General features: G+C 42.2%; 1 protein-coding gene across 1 annotated transcript in view; it reads left to right on the plus strand.

Annotated features, from left to right (window-relative positions):
• The window catches only part of SND1 (staphylococcal nuclease and tudor domain containing 1), a 1835638-nt gene that overhangs the window by 687260 nt on the left and 1135062 nt on the right, over positions 1 to 13316 (plus strand). The window lies entirely within an intron of this gene.

The raw sequence follows: 13316 nt of genomic DNA on the forward strand, positions 1-13316 counted from the left end.
TGTTCCCTGACCTCTGGCCTTCTCCAGGTTATTGTGTGAATGCTGCCTGTCCTGACCTTGGTCCAGCCCTGGACTCTTACTCTATATGCCCTGTGGGACTCTCACCTAAGTCCTGCTGACCCCTGGAACCCAAAGGCTCAACTCGTGGGGAACAGGGCTGGTATAGGTGAAGCTCCAGTCTAGTCCCTGTTCAGGCCATGTTCTCCAGCTTTCGGCGTGGGCCTAGTGGGTTTGCCTACTAGGCTGCATCAATCACAGCACAAGGGTCCACTATTCTTATACATTGTGAGTGCGGATGTACTTGCCATGTTGTGTGTAAACATTAACAGGGAGCAAAAGGGCTGGTTTGTGGGTGTTCCAGGGCAGGATTCAGAAATATCTGCATAAGTTGGGTATTTTGTAAACAGTATACGCGCATACATTACCAGAGTTGTCTGTGTGCTTCGACATCTGCTAATCAAGCGAAGTGAAATTGCACTTGACTTATGTCTGCAGTATTTTTTTTTTTTGGTGGGAGGTCTGGGTTAAGTGGTAGCAGGGCCAGGTTTAGGAATAATGTAACAGGCACATGCCTTGGGCACCAAATTGTGAAGGTGCCCAAAAACTGGGATTCCCTCTGCTACTGTCTGCTTTCTAGGAGGAGGAGGAGGAAACTGCTTGGCCCAAGCCCTCTACTTATGTGAGTCGTCATCTTAACTCTGGCTCTGAGTGGTGGTGATGGGGATTCCAGGTGATGTGCTGGAGGGGTCTGGTTGAACTGGGGTGGGGGAGGGGGTGTTGGTAAGCTAGTGATTCAAGTACATGCACAAGTATTTTCAGAGGCAGAGTGCATGCATACATTATCTTCCTCTGTGTATCACTCAGGGTTATTAGGCTCGGAAAATATATGCATATAATAATATATAAAACACAGGTAGAGAGAGTATGCATCTTTCTGCATTACAAATATATGTGCATATTTTTGGGGCTCTCACTACACAGTTTATAAAAGTCACACATTTGGTGACTTTCGCAAACTATTGAAAATTGGGATGACTATGAATATAGTGCGCACCCAGGAATAATGGACTGTGGGATAGAGTGTGTGAAAAATGTGGGTTCAGACTATAATTTTGTCCAGAAACTTGCAAGAATTGAAATCCAAAAGAAAAAATAAAGGAAACCCAAAATTAAGACGAAAGGAGGATGTATTGGAACCGATGGAGAGACCAATTGATTTCTAACAGCCTCTCCGCTTTAATGGTGACACCTTTAATGGATGCAGTGTGAATAATCTCAGCTTGCCATTTGTACTCCTGCAGTGCAACACAGCACATGAAGAGCGCTTTTTTTTAATTTTAATTTTAAAAGGCGAAATGGTGGCACTGCTAGTCCAAACTCAGAGTCAGAAAACTGTGAAATGGCACTAATACAACCCGAAGCGTATGATGTGAACAAGTTTCTAAAATGCACGGGTGTTATGAATGGTCTTGCTATAGATATAACTCTTGTAGCTTATGTCTGCATTTAAGAGATATCTGAAGAAACAACAAAATAACAAATTGAATAAGTGAATGCTCTTTCGATAGGTACTACTAGGCCACCAAAGATGATATCGGTTAAAAGAAAACCAGTAAAGTAATTTTGCTAGAAATGCTATAGGATTTTATAGGGTTAAGGAATTCGTAGTGAGGCAAACTTCTGGACTGCTGCAGTCCCCTCCATTGCCGGAGGAAATATAGGGTGTGCGGCACCTCCTTAACCAGCGTCTTCGACCCCAGAATTAGCAGAAGAAAAGGAGCAGCTGCTAGTACAGCGCGAAGCAGCCCCTTTGGCTAGGAGCCTGGGAAAAAATGTCTGTCCTAAGGTGCAATGTGGCTTTAAAGAGAGGGGGATGGGAGTTCAAGGCAGGCAGAGCGGTAGCAATCTTCCTCACCCCCCCCCCCCCCCCCCCCCCCCGTCAAAGGATGTGGCCGGGGGTCTGACATGGCTGAATAAATGGAACCGGCATATCAGGAGGGAGAATGCAATTTATTACGCCAGAAATCCTGTGGGCAGGAGAAGGTTGTCTCTTTACTAAGCAGATAGATTTTATTTATTTATTTATTTAAATTATTTTACTATACCGATACTCAAGACGAGATCTTATCGTACCGGTTTACAATAGAACAGGGGAAACCAATTAACAACTGAGTAGAAGGTAAAGTTACATTAAACAGGGAGCGAAAACATGGGAGATGGAAGACAGGAAATATTTTAAACGATAACAACTGGAGAGTGTTAAAATAATCAACGAAAAACCATAGAGTAGCGAGACATAAACAGAGATTTATTTAGATAACCATGTTAGGTGACTCCCTTAAATGTAATCGTGCCCTCTCCTTTCCCTTTACTCTGCTTGAAACCTGCTTGGCTGTGCCGCTCCGCTCTCTTGAGCGTGTCAGTAAGAGGCATTCACAGACCCCAGGAATCTTTACTGTACAGCTCGGCTTTCTCAATGTGTGTGCATCAGCAGAAATGAGATCTGTTCAAATCTTCTAACACTGCGTTTGTATCGTTTATGTGCCCAGAGTGCTTTTTGCTTTAAGTGACAGTTAGTGGATGGAATTGACCTGTGCTGGCAGCTTCTTTGTATCTGGCCCTGAAACAAAAAAAAAGGAGTGCGTCTGACAGATTTTAAGCATCTTTTCCCTTGTGACAAATACTCAGTGATTTTATGTTCCTGGTCAGCGCTGTTACCGATTCACATGCCAGCACAAGTGGGGGAGGGGGGGAGGTATTGTGCGGTGCAGGAAGAACAGGATTGGGCCGTGGAGCCTCTGCAGTGCAATTGATGGGGTAACTTTTCTCAGCTTGGTCGCTGTCATAGTGAAACTCTGAGCACTGCCATACTAGGGTGGCCCCAGTGGCTTGGTGGCAGCCTGCTGGAAGGCCCAGCATTCAGTTGCCTGACCAAGCATCTGCTCCTTGAACTTTCCACCACTGGGGTTGTTGCAGAGACATCAGTCACGGCATTCAGGAAAAGGGAGTCTCAGCTATTGCACAACAGTGGCACCTTCTGGCCGACTCGGCATACCTGTGTTCTGAAAAGGAACCTCGTTCTGTGGGCCTCCTACTTAAGGAATGTGGCTACAAAGACTGTATTACACAGTAAAAAGTATTTAAAGAATTAAAAGAACGAACAAAAGAAATGTTGCTGGAGGGGGGGTAGGAGCCTTAGATTTTGTTTGACCCAAGATTTAGTGGTGGCAGAGGATAGTGGATTTATTATAATCTCTCCCTTGAGATGCGTTAATACACAGTTGGGAAATGGGCCTATGGCCATAGGAATCTATTTTCATGGTGGATAACTTGTGGTGCTTTTGTTTCTGGTCATGGTATGGGCGTAGCACTGTAAGCGTGGCAGATGGCTGTAATGATATATCTCATTTCCAGATTACTGCTTTCGCGTTCAGAGCATCTTGTTAGTGCACTGATGCTACAGCTGGGCAGCTGTGGTTTTAAAGTGGAGCTTCTTGGAGCAGAAGTGCCGAAGAAAAAATGGTTTTGCTCCTTCACCCTTTCAAATCCTTTTCTTTACCTTTCACTTTTTTCTAATGAGTGGAATAAAAATGGTGATTATAGATCTCTCTGGCAGGGGTCAGTGGTGTTGTCAAAAGCTGCATTTCTTCACAAGGATGCTGATGAATGCGGGCACCTTCATATACATCTTTGACTAAATGCTAATATCTTTTTTTTAATGGTCTGCTCTTCACTGGTTTGGCAGCTGTGTATTGGTGTGGTTTTTGAGAGATGTGGTACCATCAGGAAGTAAATACCAAACAAAAGTAGAGCCAGGATGCAACTCTGGTTCTATTCAAGGCAAGGAAACACGGTTATCTCAAACAAGCAAACCCTCCTACCTTTTTGGTAGGAGGGTTTTGTTAGATCTACAAATACATCACAGAGGTCTTGATGCTGCTTCTGATGTTTCTTCTAGAACTTTCTAGCTGCAAATATATCCATAGGGCCTCTCCCAGCATAGAAACCACATTGGCTCTTGGGAATGATCTTTGTCTGCCATGTGCTTTGAGAGCCTATTGAGAAGGACAGAATTTTACCAAGTATAGACAGCAAAGCAATATCATGATTATGACAGCTCATTTGTGCTTAAAGATGTGGATAGTAATAGTATCCTTTGAATTTTGGGGTATGTCTTCCTCTTGCCATATGTGAAGAAAAAACTGTTAATTGACTGGCCAATTGGTGGCCACAAAATTTAAATACTTCCAATGGCAGGCCGTCCTCACTGGCTGTTCCAGATAACAGTTGCTTGATGGCGTTCAACACTTCTTCCTGCAAAGGAGGGCATTCCAGCTCTGTTGCTTCGGCCCGCTGTGGAATTTCATCAAGTACAGCGTGTTATACAGAAGAAGGCTCGGTGAGCATTATCTGGAACTGTTCTGCTTATTGCTCTAAGATCCTGGAGCAACCATTGATAGAACCGATCCATTCCTTGAGTTGAACCTAGTGAACTGCTGAAATCGTGGGGCCCAGAAATTGGCTTTATGACATCATAAAACTCTTCATATCATGTCTGTGTTCCACATCTTGTACCTCTGTTGCTTTGCTAGCTTGTCATCTCTCCTTTATATCCCAGTTATGCTTGAGCATGTGTAATACTGACATAATCTGCATTTTTTGCATTGTCAAATCTACCATGGATCCATACCCGGTGGACAAGCATGGGTTGCATTTTATAATTGACGTGCATCTCTGGTATCTGTTACCTGTGCTTGATGCCATTTGCCAATCATTTCAGGGCTTTACCAGGAAATCCGCGCCATTGACACATCTTCAAAATGAGTGGATTTAAATGCGCTTGTTGTGTAGCAGCTTTTTCTCTCCATTCTCTCACTGGCTGATGGCCTCAGGCTTGAAAAATGAGATATGAAAGCTAGTAAGTGAGAGTACAGAAAGTTGGCCAGAGCTGGTATCATATTGACATTCCCAGAACTGCTCTTCTGGACACAAGGATTGCAGCTGTTTTTTTGTGGAATGTGAAGGTAATTTTATTTATATTCACCTCTACAGAGTCAGAATTCATCAGCATCTTTCATGTATCCTCAAAACAGAAAAAGACATCAAAATAAATGCCAATTCAAGCCAATAAGAGTAACCCCAAAGAGCAGGGGGATATTTCTGGTAAGGCATGAGTCATCTAAATTTCACTTCATTTAATTCTGACTCATTGCACAATCTATTACCAACAGTTTTAACAATACTTTAATAAACAGACACAAGCAAATGTTAGTCTCTTATTCACTAGGGATTGTTTTTTCATTATGTTAATACTCCTAGCAGGTATTAGAACTAACAGTGTTAGTGAGATCCTCCAAGTCATCATAGAACAGGTACAGAAAGGCAACAGTGTAAACTTCTCATGATAAATTAAATCCACAGAAGCCCAGATATGCAGTTGAACATAGTAGTAATAGCACAATCCGTGGATAAAGCACAGTACAGAATTCACATAGTAACATTTAAGCCCAATTTAGGGTACATGTGACCAGTAGGTGGAGTCCAAACATTTCACTGGCTATGGGGTTTTTAGAAAATGGGTCAAGAAGATGGTGCAGTGCACCAGGCCCAAGGTAAATTGTCTTAATGAACAGGAAAGAGGAAAAAAATCCCCTCCTTCCCCTCTGTAGTTCAATAATCACTGCCCTTGATTTACAGGCCTTTTGGAAACTGGGAGAACAGTTATTAGGTGCTTTCACCTCTCCAAACCCAAACCCTGAAACGAGTTCAGTCCTACATACTTGGGGGCCACTAAACACGCGGTTGGATGCATTTTGGACGCGCTAGGTATACGCCCAATGTAATATCTGAATTAGAGCGTCCAAAACACGCATCCATAACCAGCGCAAAAACTAATAGTGCTCATCACATGCAAATTCCAGGTTGATAAGGCTATTAGCTAGTACCCCTGATGTAAAAGAAAAATGCGCCTGATGCGCTCATTTTAACCCTCAAAAATTAATGCCAGCCTAGAGCTGATGTTAGGTTTTGAGGCACCCCAAGCCATGCTCAGAAAAGCAAGAAATTCAGCTTTTCTGTGGTTCCTCCTGCTTAATATTGTGACAGTATTAAGCAGGAGGAACCACAGAAAGCTGCAACATGGGAAAAAAAATCTTGACAGTGGTCAGATTAGGAAAAGGGAAGCTCAATTTATGAGCGTCCGTGTTCCTAACTCGTGGCTATGCACTGCCTCCATTGTATGCAAATCTATCTCATGCATATTCGTTGTGGATATCCTGAAAACCTGGCCTGTTTGTGGCACTCGAGGACTGGAGTTCACCATCATTGTGCTAGTTAATTCTGATATTGAGTTTGATCTATCTGAAAGGCTGCAAATAAATTAATAACGAAGTCCTGTTGAAAAGACAGGTACTCATGTAGCCGGATCTGTTTGGCAGGCTATCTAGAGGACCTAGGAATCTGTATGTTTGGGCAACAGCCACGCTAGTATTGGTCAATGTTGCATCAAGGAGCTTGCCATCTAAGCTTCATAGGGAGGGCAAGTCAATTACTTAAGACAGTTATTCCCAAATGTGGTTCCTGAAAACCCTCATCAGGTCTAGCTTTCAGTATCTCAATCAGGAGTAATCATGAGACAATAATTGCATTTATTTGCTCTATTGGTATATCTTGATTATCCCAAAAACCAGACCACTTCCAAATTCTTGAAGTCTAGATATGGTAGCCACTGACTTAAAGGTATATGGTGAGCGTTATATAGGAGATTGTGACCAATTCTCTATTCTAACCATAGTGTCATCCTTCTAGTCAGCCTGCCTGAGAATCAAGTTGGGGGTAATTTTTTTTCTGATTCACCATCATAGTGAGGCTGTCATGCATAAAATATTCTTATAGCAAAGATAATTTCACAGTGGTAAATTGAGTTTGCTGGCTGACTGGCATAAGATCTCCCTAAATCCCCTGCTTGCTGCTATGTCAAAGGTGAAAAGTTTCGTTAGTGAAAACTTCCCCTCTCAATCACTGCGCTCCAGAGCGTAGCAGTTAAGCAGCTGTTGAATCTGTGTATTGCCCCTGATTTCACTCTGCCTACCCTTCTCAGCAGATTTGTATTTTTTTTCTGATCTGATGTTATTACATTATATATGAATGTTGCTCTGAACACTGCAGCAGTGAGAGGTTTTTTTTTTTTTTTGTAACCCCAAGGAGCATAGATCAGATAAACTATGTAGAAAGAAGAGGGCCCTGTCTGCATCTGCATTGTGTTTTCCTGCTGAATATTCATTCCAGCAGTATTGAAAGGAGAGTGTAGGAACTGTTGCAGGAGGAGAGGAGCAGGAAGGGGAGAATCAGTGGTAATAAACATATACACTACCCATGGGGGAGGGGAATAAGCAGGGTTAATAAACGTACAATAGCCACTGGGGGAGGAGGCCACTGGGGGAGCACTGGGGGAGGAGGCCACTGGGGGAGCAGGAGCAAAAGCATACAGTAACCACTGGGAGAGGAGGGAGAAGCAGGGGCAATAAACATACAATGACTGATGAGGGGGGGGGAGAGAGGTAGGCAGGGAAAAAAGCAGAGGCAATAAACATAACAGTAACAGGGGTATATGAAGGCTGTGGCAATAAACAAACGAGTTTATCAGAAGGTGGAGGAAATCTGAAGGCAGGCAATTTTAATATATTTTTTAAACATTCTTAAGTGGTTCTGACTTTTAATCAAGCAGATGAAAGAAAAGAATGTGAGAAATTACTTGGCATAAAATAGACTGACCTCAAATATTTGCATTTTACTAAAAATGTAATTGTCATGGAGATGACATTTAAACACAGCTTTTGAATGAGAATAAAGTAATGCAATTCCCATTCTAAAATGTTTTCTGGAACAGGCAGCTTTCAATTTATACACAGAACAGAGGCATTCTTCATCCTCTTCCCCCTTGCAGTGTGCTTACCTGACATGCAGGGGGTGCTCACGTCTTCCCCTTGCTTTAATGGTTGTTACCTGGGAGGAGGGGAGTACTCGTTTCCTCTACCTATGGGACCGGGGGCATCTTTGCGTTCATGCCCGGGGTGAGGGGAGTGCTCCCTTAGCTCAAGAAAAGAACGTGCTTTTACCTGGCATGTGGGTGGTGCTCTCTTATCACAGCTTGCAGTAGGAGAGGTTATGCAGGGATAGATTAAATATTTGTTCCTTGCATTCTGGTGAGCAGGGGGAGCTCTCTCCCTTAGCTATGGTTTTCTTATAGGAAGCTATAGAATTGAGCTATCTTTAAAAAGATAGCTTGCAAATTATTACCTGATTTTCTTTTTGTATGCAAAGCATGTCAGTCTAGCTAGATTACAACGGCACTTACCTGATTTGTTAAAAGTGCATTAATGCAACTCAAAACATCTCCTCCCCCCCCCCCCCCCCCACTTCTCTCTATCAAGCCTGTATAATGATCTGACATTGCTATTAAAACTAGTTTGGTGGGGCTGTTTACATCTGAAAAAGAAGCTAGCCGGCTATCTAGGGATTGAAGCCAGGTCCCCTGGCTGCCATCCAGGTGCTCAGGCAGCTGAGCCATCAAGCAGGTTTTATTAACTTTCTTAAAAAGAAGCTGCCTAACTGCTAATCCCAGCAAAAAAAAAAAAAAAAGTCTTGCATTTCTGAAATTATAAGTGGTCCCAATAGTTTTTAGGTTTCTGATTACTGGCAAGTAAATGTTGATGAGTCATGGTGGTGTTAAGATAAGCCATGTTTCTTTAAACTTTACACCTGATTGATTTTTTTGGGAGGTGGAAGGAGGGCTTGGACAGAGAACAGTGGACTACCTGATGTTATCTCTGTATTTCTGACAGTGCTTGTTCTATAGAGAAAGGTCACTTACTCCACAAATTGCATGTTATATTTTCGTCATGAAGAAGATGATGCCTTTTATTGGAAAAAATGAAAATTATACGAAGCATACAGTACATGAACTTTATTAAAGATCACACATGTGACAGCAGTTATATCCTTTAGGGCATACATGCTTTCTCCCTTGGTTAATGGTGTCTCACCAGAAGGCAGGTCTTGTGTGGTGTGAAAAGCTGGGTTTTGTTTCATTTTCAAGCTGGTTCAATGAAAGATATCCTACCAAGAAGCCAGTTCTGGAAGAGAAAGCACTAGGCGACACGACAAATCTGCGCAGACACCCCCAGAATGCCGGGAGCAGAATCTGGCTTTCAGATTGGCGAATTCTCACTCCTTGGGTTTTATTTGATACCGTTTTGCAGCTCTAGAAATACCATATACAAAGCAAATAAAGATTTATGTAATCTCTAGTCAAATTTTGTAAATCATGCTAATGAAATGGAGTCATTTGATTTACCAAAAATTTTCATTCAGTTTACAGTGTCCTTTTGAAGTTGTATTGATGTATTGGGGCAGCAGCAAGCCTAGTGTTAAGTTTTAATTAATACAGTTATGAATGTTTTTATTTTGTACACTGGATAAAACTGTAGGTACTGCGGTCTATAAATGTTTAAATAGTGGTTAAGCATTCATTAGTGGTCAGAAAATGTGCTGAGATAAATCTGAGGCTGTGTTCTGTCAGTGAATCCTTGTAACCTTGGGTTAAATTGCTTTATCTTCTTGTACCTTGATGTGTCTGGCTGTGAGTGGTAACAATTACATTGTTCCTTTCTATCTCCTTTGTGAGCTTTTCTGTGGTCCCATATAGTAAATGATGGCAGATAATCAAATTGTCCAATCCAGTCCTCCCCGTTGAGATTCAGCCTCTTTGAGTAGATGCACGTATAAATTCTCATATGCATCCTTCCTCCTCTCTCATGTCTTTTACCGGATCTTTCAACCCCTTTTTTTTTACTTATATCTGCCTCAAACGTGTCCATAATCTGTTACATTGATGGCCACCACCACCTTTGCTAATAGACCGTTTCAGGCCTTTCCATCTTCAGTTTTGCTTCTTCTAAGCCCAGTACTTAAATCAAACACCCAGGCATCCTTCTATGACTTATTACTAAATTTTTTAATAATTGCTACAATCACAAGGTTAGTTAACCTGTTTAAAAAAAAAAAAAATCTGGCCTCCCTATGCACATTGAAGTTTGGGTTTCAATCATGTTCTCTCCATGCAGGTCACTGTAACCTCCTTGGATGCCCAGTGCTGCTGTTCCACTGCTATTTAGGGTTGTGGCTGTTGCTCCATGCAGGATTACCCCAGTGCTTTCTTTGAATCCTGATGCAATCATACCACTGTTTTGGCTGAACCAGTTGCTCAGTGCAGGTTACTCCGGTGCTTCATTACCATCCTCTTACATAAGAACACAAAATGGTTTCAATAAATAATTATAACAACCTAGGGGCTATGGCCCCCAGCCTTCCTCCCCCTCTCCTCCCAAATCAAGTCTATATAAATGATCTGACAATGGCCTTGGGCCAGATTTAAGTTCTGGACAAAAAAGCCTTGCAATTCAGGTGGTTTGCACAATTTTGAAATGGCACCTCTTTCAAGGATTACAATTTTTGTAATCTCTTGAAGACAAAAAAAACATGTCAGGTGTTGCAGATGGCGAAAATTTAATTTTGTGTTGCTGGATTTGCTTAGGGAGACTTGTTATATCCTTTACATAAGAATAAAAAAATAAAAGAAGGGAGAGGGACAGAGTTTATTAACTGAAATGGCTATTGGCGGTTGGGTGTCTCTGTTGTCCGGAGCCCGCGCCAGGCTGACTTTTCAATATAACCAACCAACTAGGCTGGTTGGTTATATTGTTCCAACTGTTCTATGGTTCCATGTAAAGCCCCTTTCTCTTTTGGGCAGTTCATCGTTTTATGTAAACCGGAGTGATTTGTAGTTCCTACAGGAACTTCGGTCTATAAAAATTAGAAATAAATAAATAAATAAATTTTCCTGTCTGTCTCTGCTTGAACTGCATGCTGCCTGGGTAGTGGAGAGACCTCCATTGTCCTGCGCCCACTTGGAGAGAGGCTCCTGCTTTCTGCGATGTGCCATGCTGGCTCACTAATGCAGAAGGAGAAGGGGAGCAGTCACCAGTGATTTAGCAGTTTCTCAGGCAGAAAGATGAAACTTCTGGTTTTAAGTAACACTGATATTAATGGAACTGATGTTTAGCTTGTGGACGCCCGCAATGCTGGCAGAAGAGGATTTAATCCACCTTTCATCCCCGACAGACACACTAATGTGGAGTACAGTAAAAACGAAAACGTTACATCAGTTTCATAATAAAACCCTACCCACCCTATCCAGCTTCCATCCCAAAATCATACCTAGCAGCTTTCCCTGCCAAAATCTTATCCTGCTTCCCCTTCCCAGCCAATAACTCATCCCTAGCATCATCCTTTCAAAATGAATTATTGCAGTACCACCTCTTGGTTTATGTTGACATTAAATAAAAAAAAAAAAACCAAACCCTGCTTTTGTGCTAACAGCCCAATTATAAAGCTTTGCCTGTGCTTCATTCGTTCTGTAGATAAGTGCTTCTGGACTTAAAATGTAAGTGCAAAATAGAAACCGGTTATTAGGAGACCTTCAAACGCTAGGAAGAATAACCCTCGCTGCTCCTGTAAAATGCGAGAGCACTGAAGCAACAGCCGAGATTGTACTGCAGGTTGGGAATAGATTAATTTGGTGCTTGGACTGAGCCAGAACCAAGCCCGAGAAGTCTTGCGTGGCTGTAATGCGAGCAAGATAAATTAAACAGCATGGACAAAGGAAATCATCGGGATGGGGGGGGGGGGGGGTCCTTAAAAGGGGCCGACCGTCCTGTACCACGTGGTTCCATTATTGCAGTTTGAGCTGCAGGGTGAGGGCAGGTCTTGGGTTCAGGCGAGTGATGGAACTGCACAGCAGATGAAAGTTGCTGCCGCCTTCGAGGGCTGCTGTACTGCTGGCAGTGGGGGGGTAGGGGGCTGGAATTTAGCGCCGGGATTAGCAAGTGATAGCAGGAGGAGCGAGGCTGCCAGCAGTGAAGGTGGCAAGCGACCCTCAGCTTGCCGTGCCCTTATCTCATTCTATGGGCAAATTGAGCCAGAGTCTGATCCTAGCTATAGCTGATAATGGCATTGTAAGTGCCTTGTTTGTATTTAAGTATTTGTGTGAGTAAAATCCCTTTTAAGTTATATTACCTTTCAAATAAGACAGATTATTTTATTTAGTTTGTTTTAAAGTACTTTTTCCAGTATCAGACACTCTTTGGACAGATACATCAGTCTGTTATGATTTTTTTTTATTTTTAGCAAGGGCTGTGCCCAGTCCATAATATACCTCCAGCAGATCTGACCCTCAGTCCTTGGATGTTGTGTTTGCTACACAGTGTTTCATACCATCAACATGGGCTTGCACACGTTACATTGTATGTGTTCAGCCTGTTGTGCACGTTAGATCCAGATGCCATGTGACAGTCAATTTATGTTATGGTCGCGGGCCCACTGTATCTGTACCTGAAGAGGGGGGGGGGGGGGAAACTCCTGAATAAACCTGTTATAGAATAATGTTTTATTGTTTTCTGCCTCTCGTTGTAGATAAGAGAATAGGTTTAAATATAAGCTGTATCCTTTGCTTGCTGGGTGGTATTTCAGTAGTACATGGGTCAAGTTAAAGTAATGGTATCAATTAAAATTGTTACCGTTTAGTTCTGTCTTAATTTTATTTTTATCCCAGCAGTTTCCTCCTTTGGGTTTCCATCTCAAATTGAAATGGTCCATACTGTGCTTTTGGTGGCATAAGAGGAGTTGAAGAGAGTAGCCTAGTAGGCTGAGAACCAGAGAAGCCAGGGTTCACATCCCATTGCCACTTCTTGTGACCTTGGGCAAGTCATTTTACCCTTCATTGCCTCAAATGTACAACTTTAGATTATAAGCCCTTTGGGAACAGGGAAAATACTGTGCCTGAATGTAACTTGCCTTGAGCTACTGGTGAAAGGCATGAGCCAATTATTTATTTATTTTATTTATTTATTTAGTGATTTTTTATATACCGCGGCACGTTAAAAACATCACCTCGGTTTACAATAAACAACAATTCAGCAACATGCTTTACAGACAAATTGAAATAAAGTGGACATGATATATGTCAAAATAACAACAAAATAAAAACAAATACAATAATCCAATGGTGATCATATTCCCTAGTAAATAAATAAAAATAAGCTTTTATTTGCAGTCGGTTCAGGTAGTTTTCTTCAATTTTAACCCTTTGCATTCCATATAGGACCAACCTTTACATCAGTAGTCCTTTAGGCCACTGACTGCAGCTCTCCTCTGAACATGGTGCTTATTCATCCTGAGTCTGGCCACTAGGGTCTTGC

The sequence above is a fragment of the Rhinatrema bivittatum genome, chromosome 9, assembly GCF_901001135.1.
Source record: "Rhinatrema bivittatum chromosome 9, aRhiBiv1.1, whole genome shotgun sequence".
Taxonomy (NCBI): Eukaryota; Metazoa; Chordata; class Amphibia; order Gymnophiona; family Rhinatrematidae; genus Rhinatrema; species Rhinatrema bivittatum.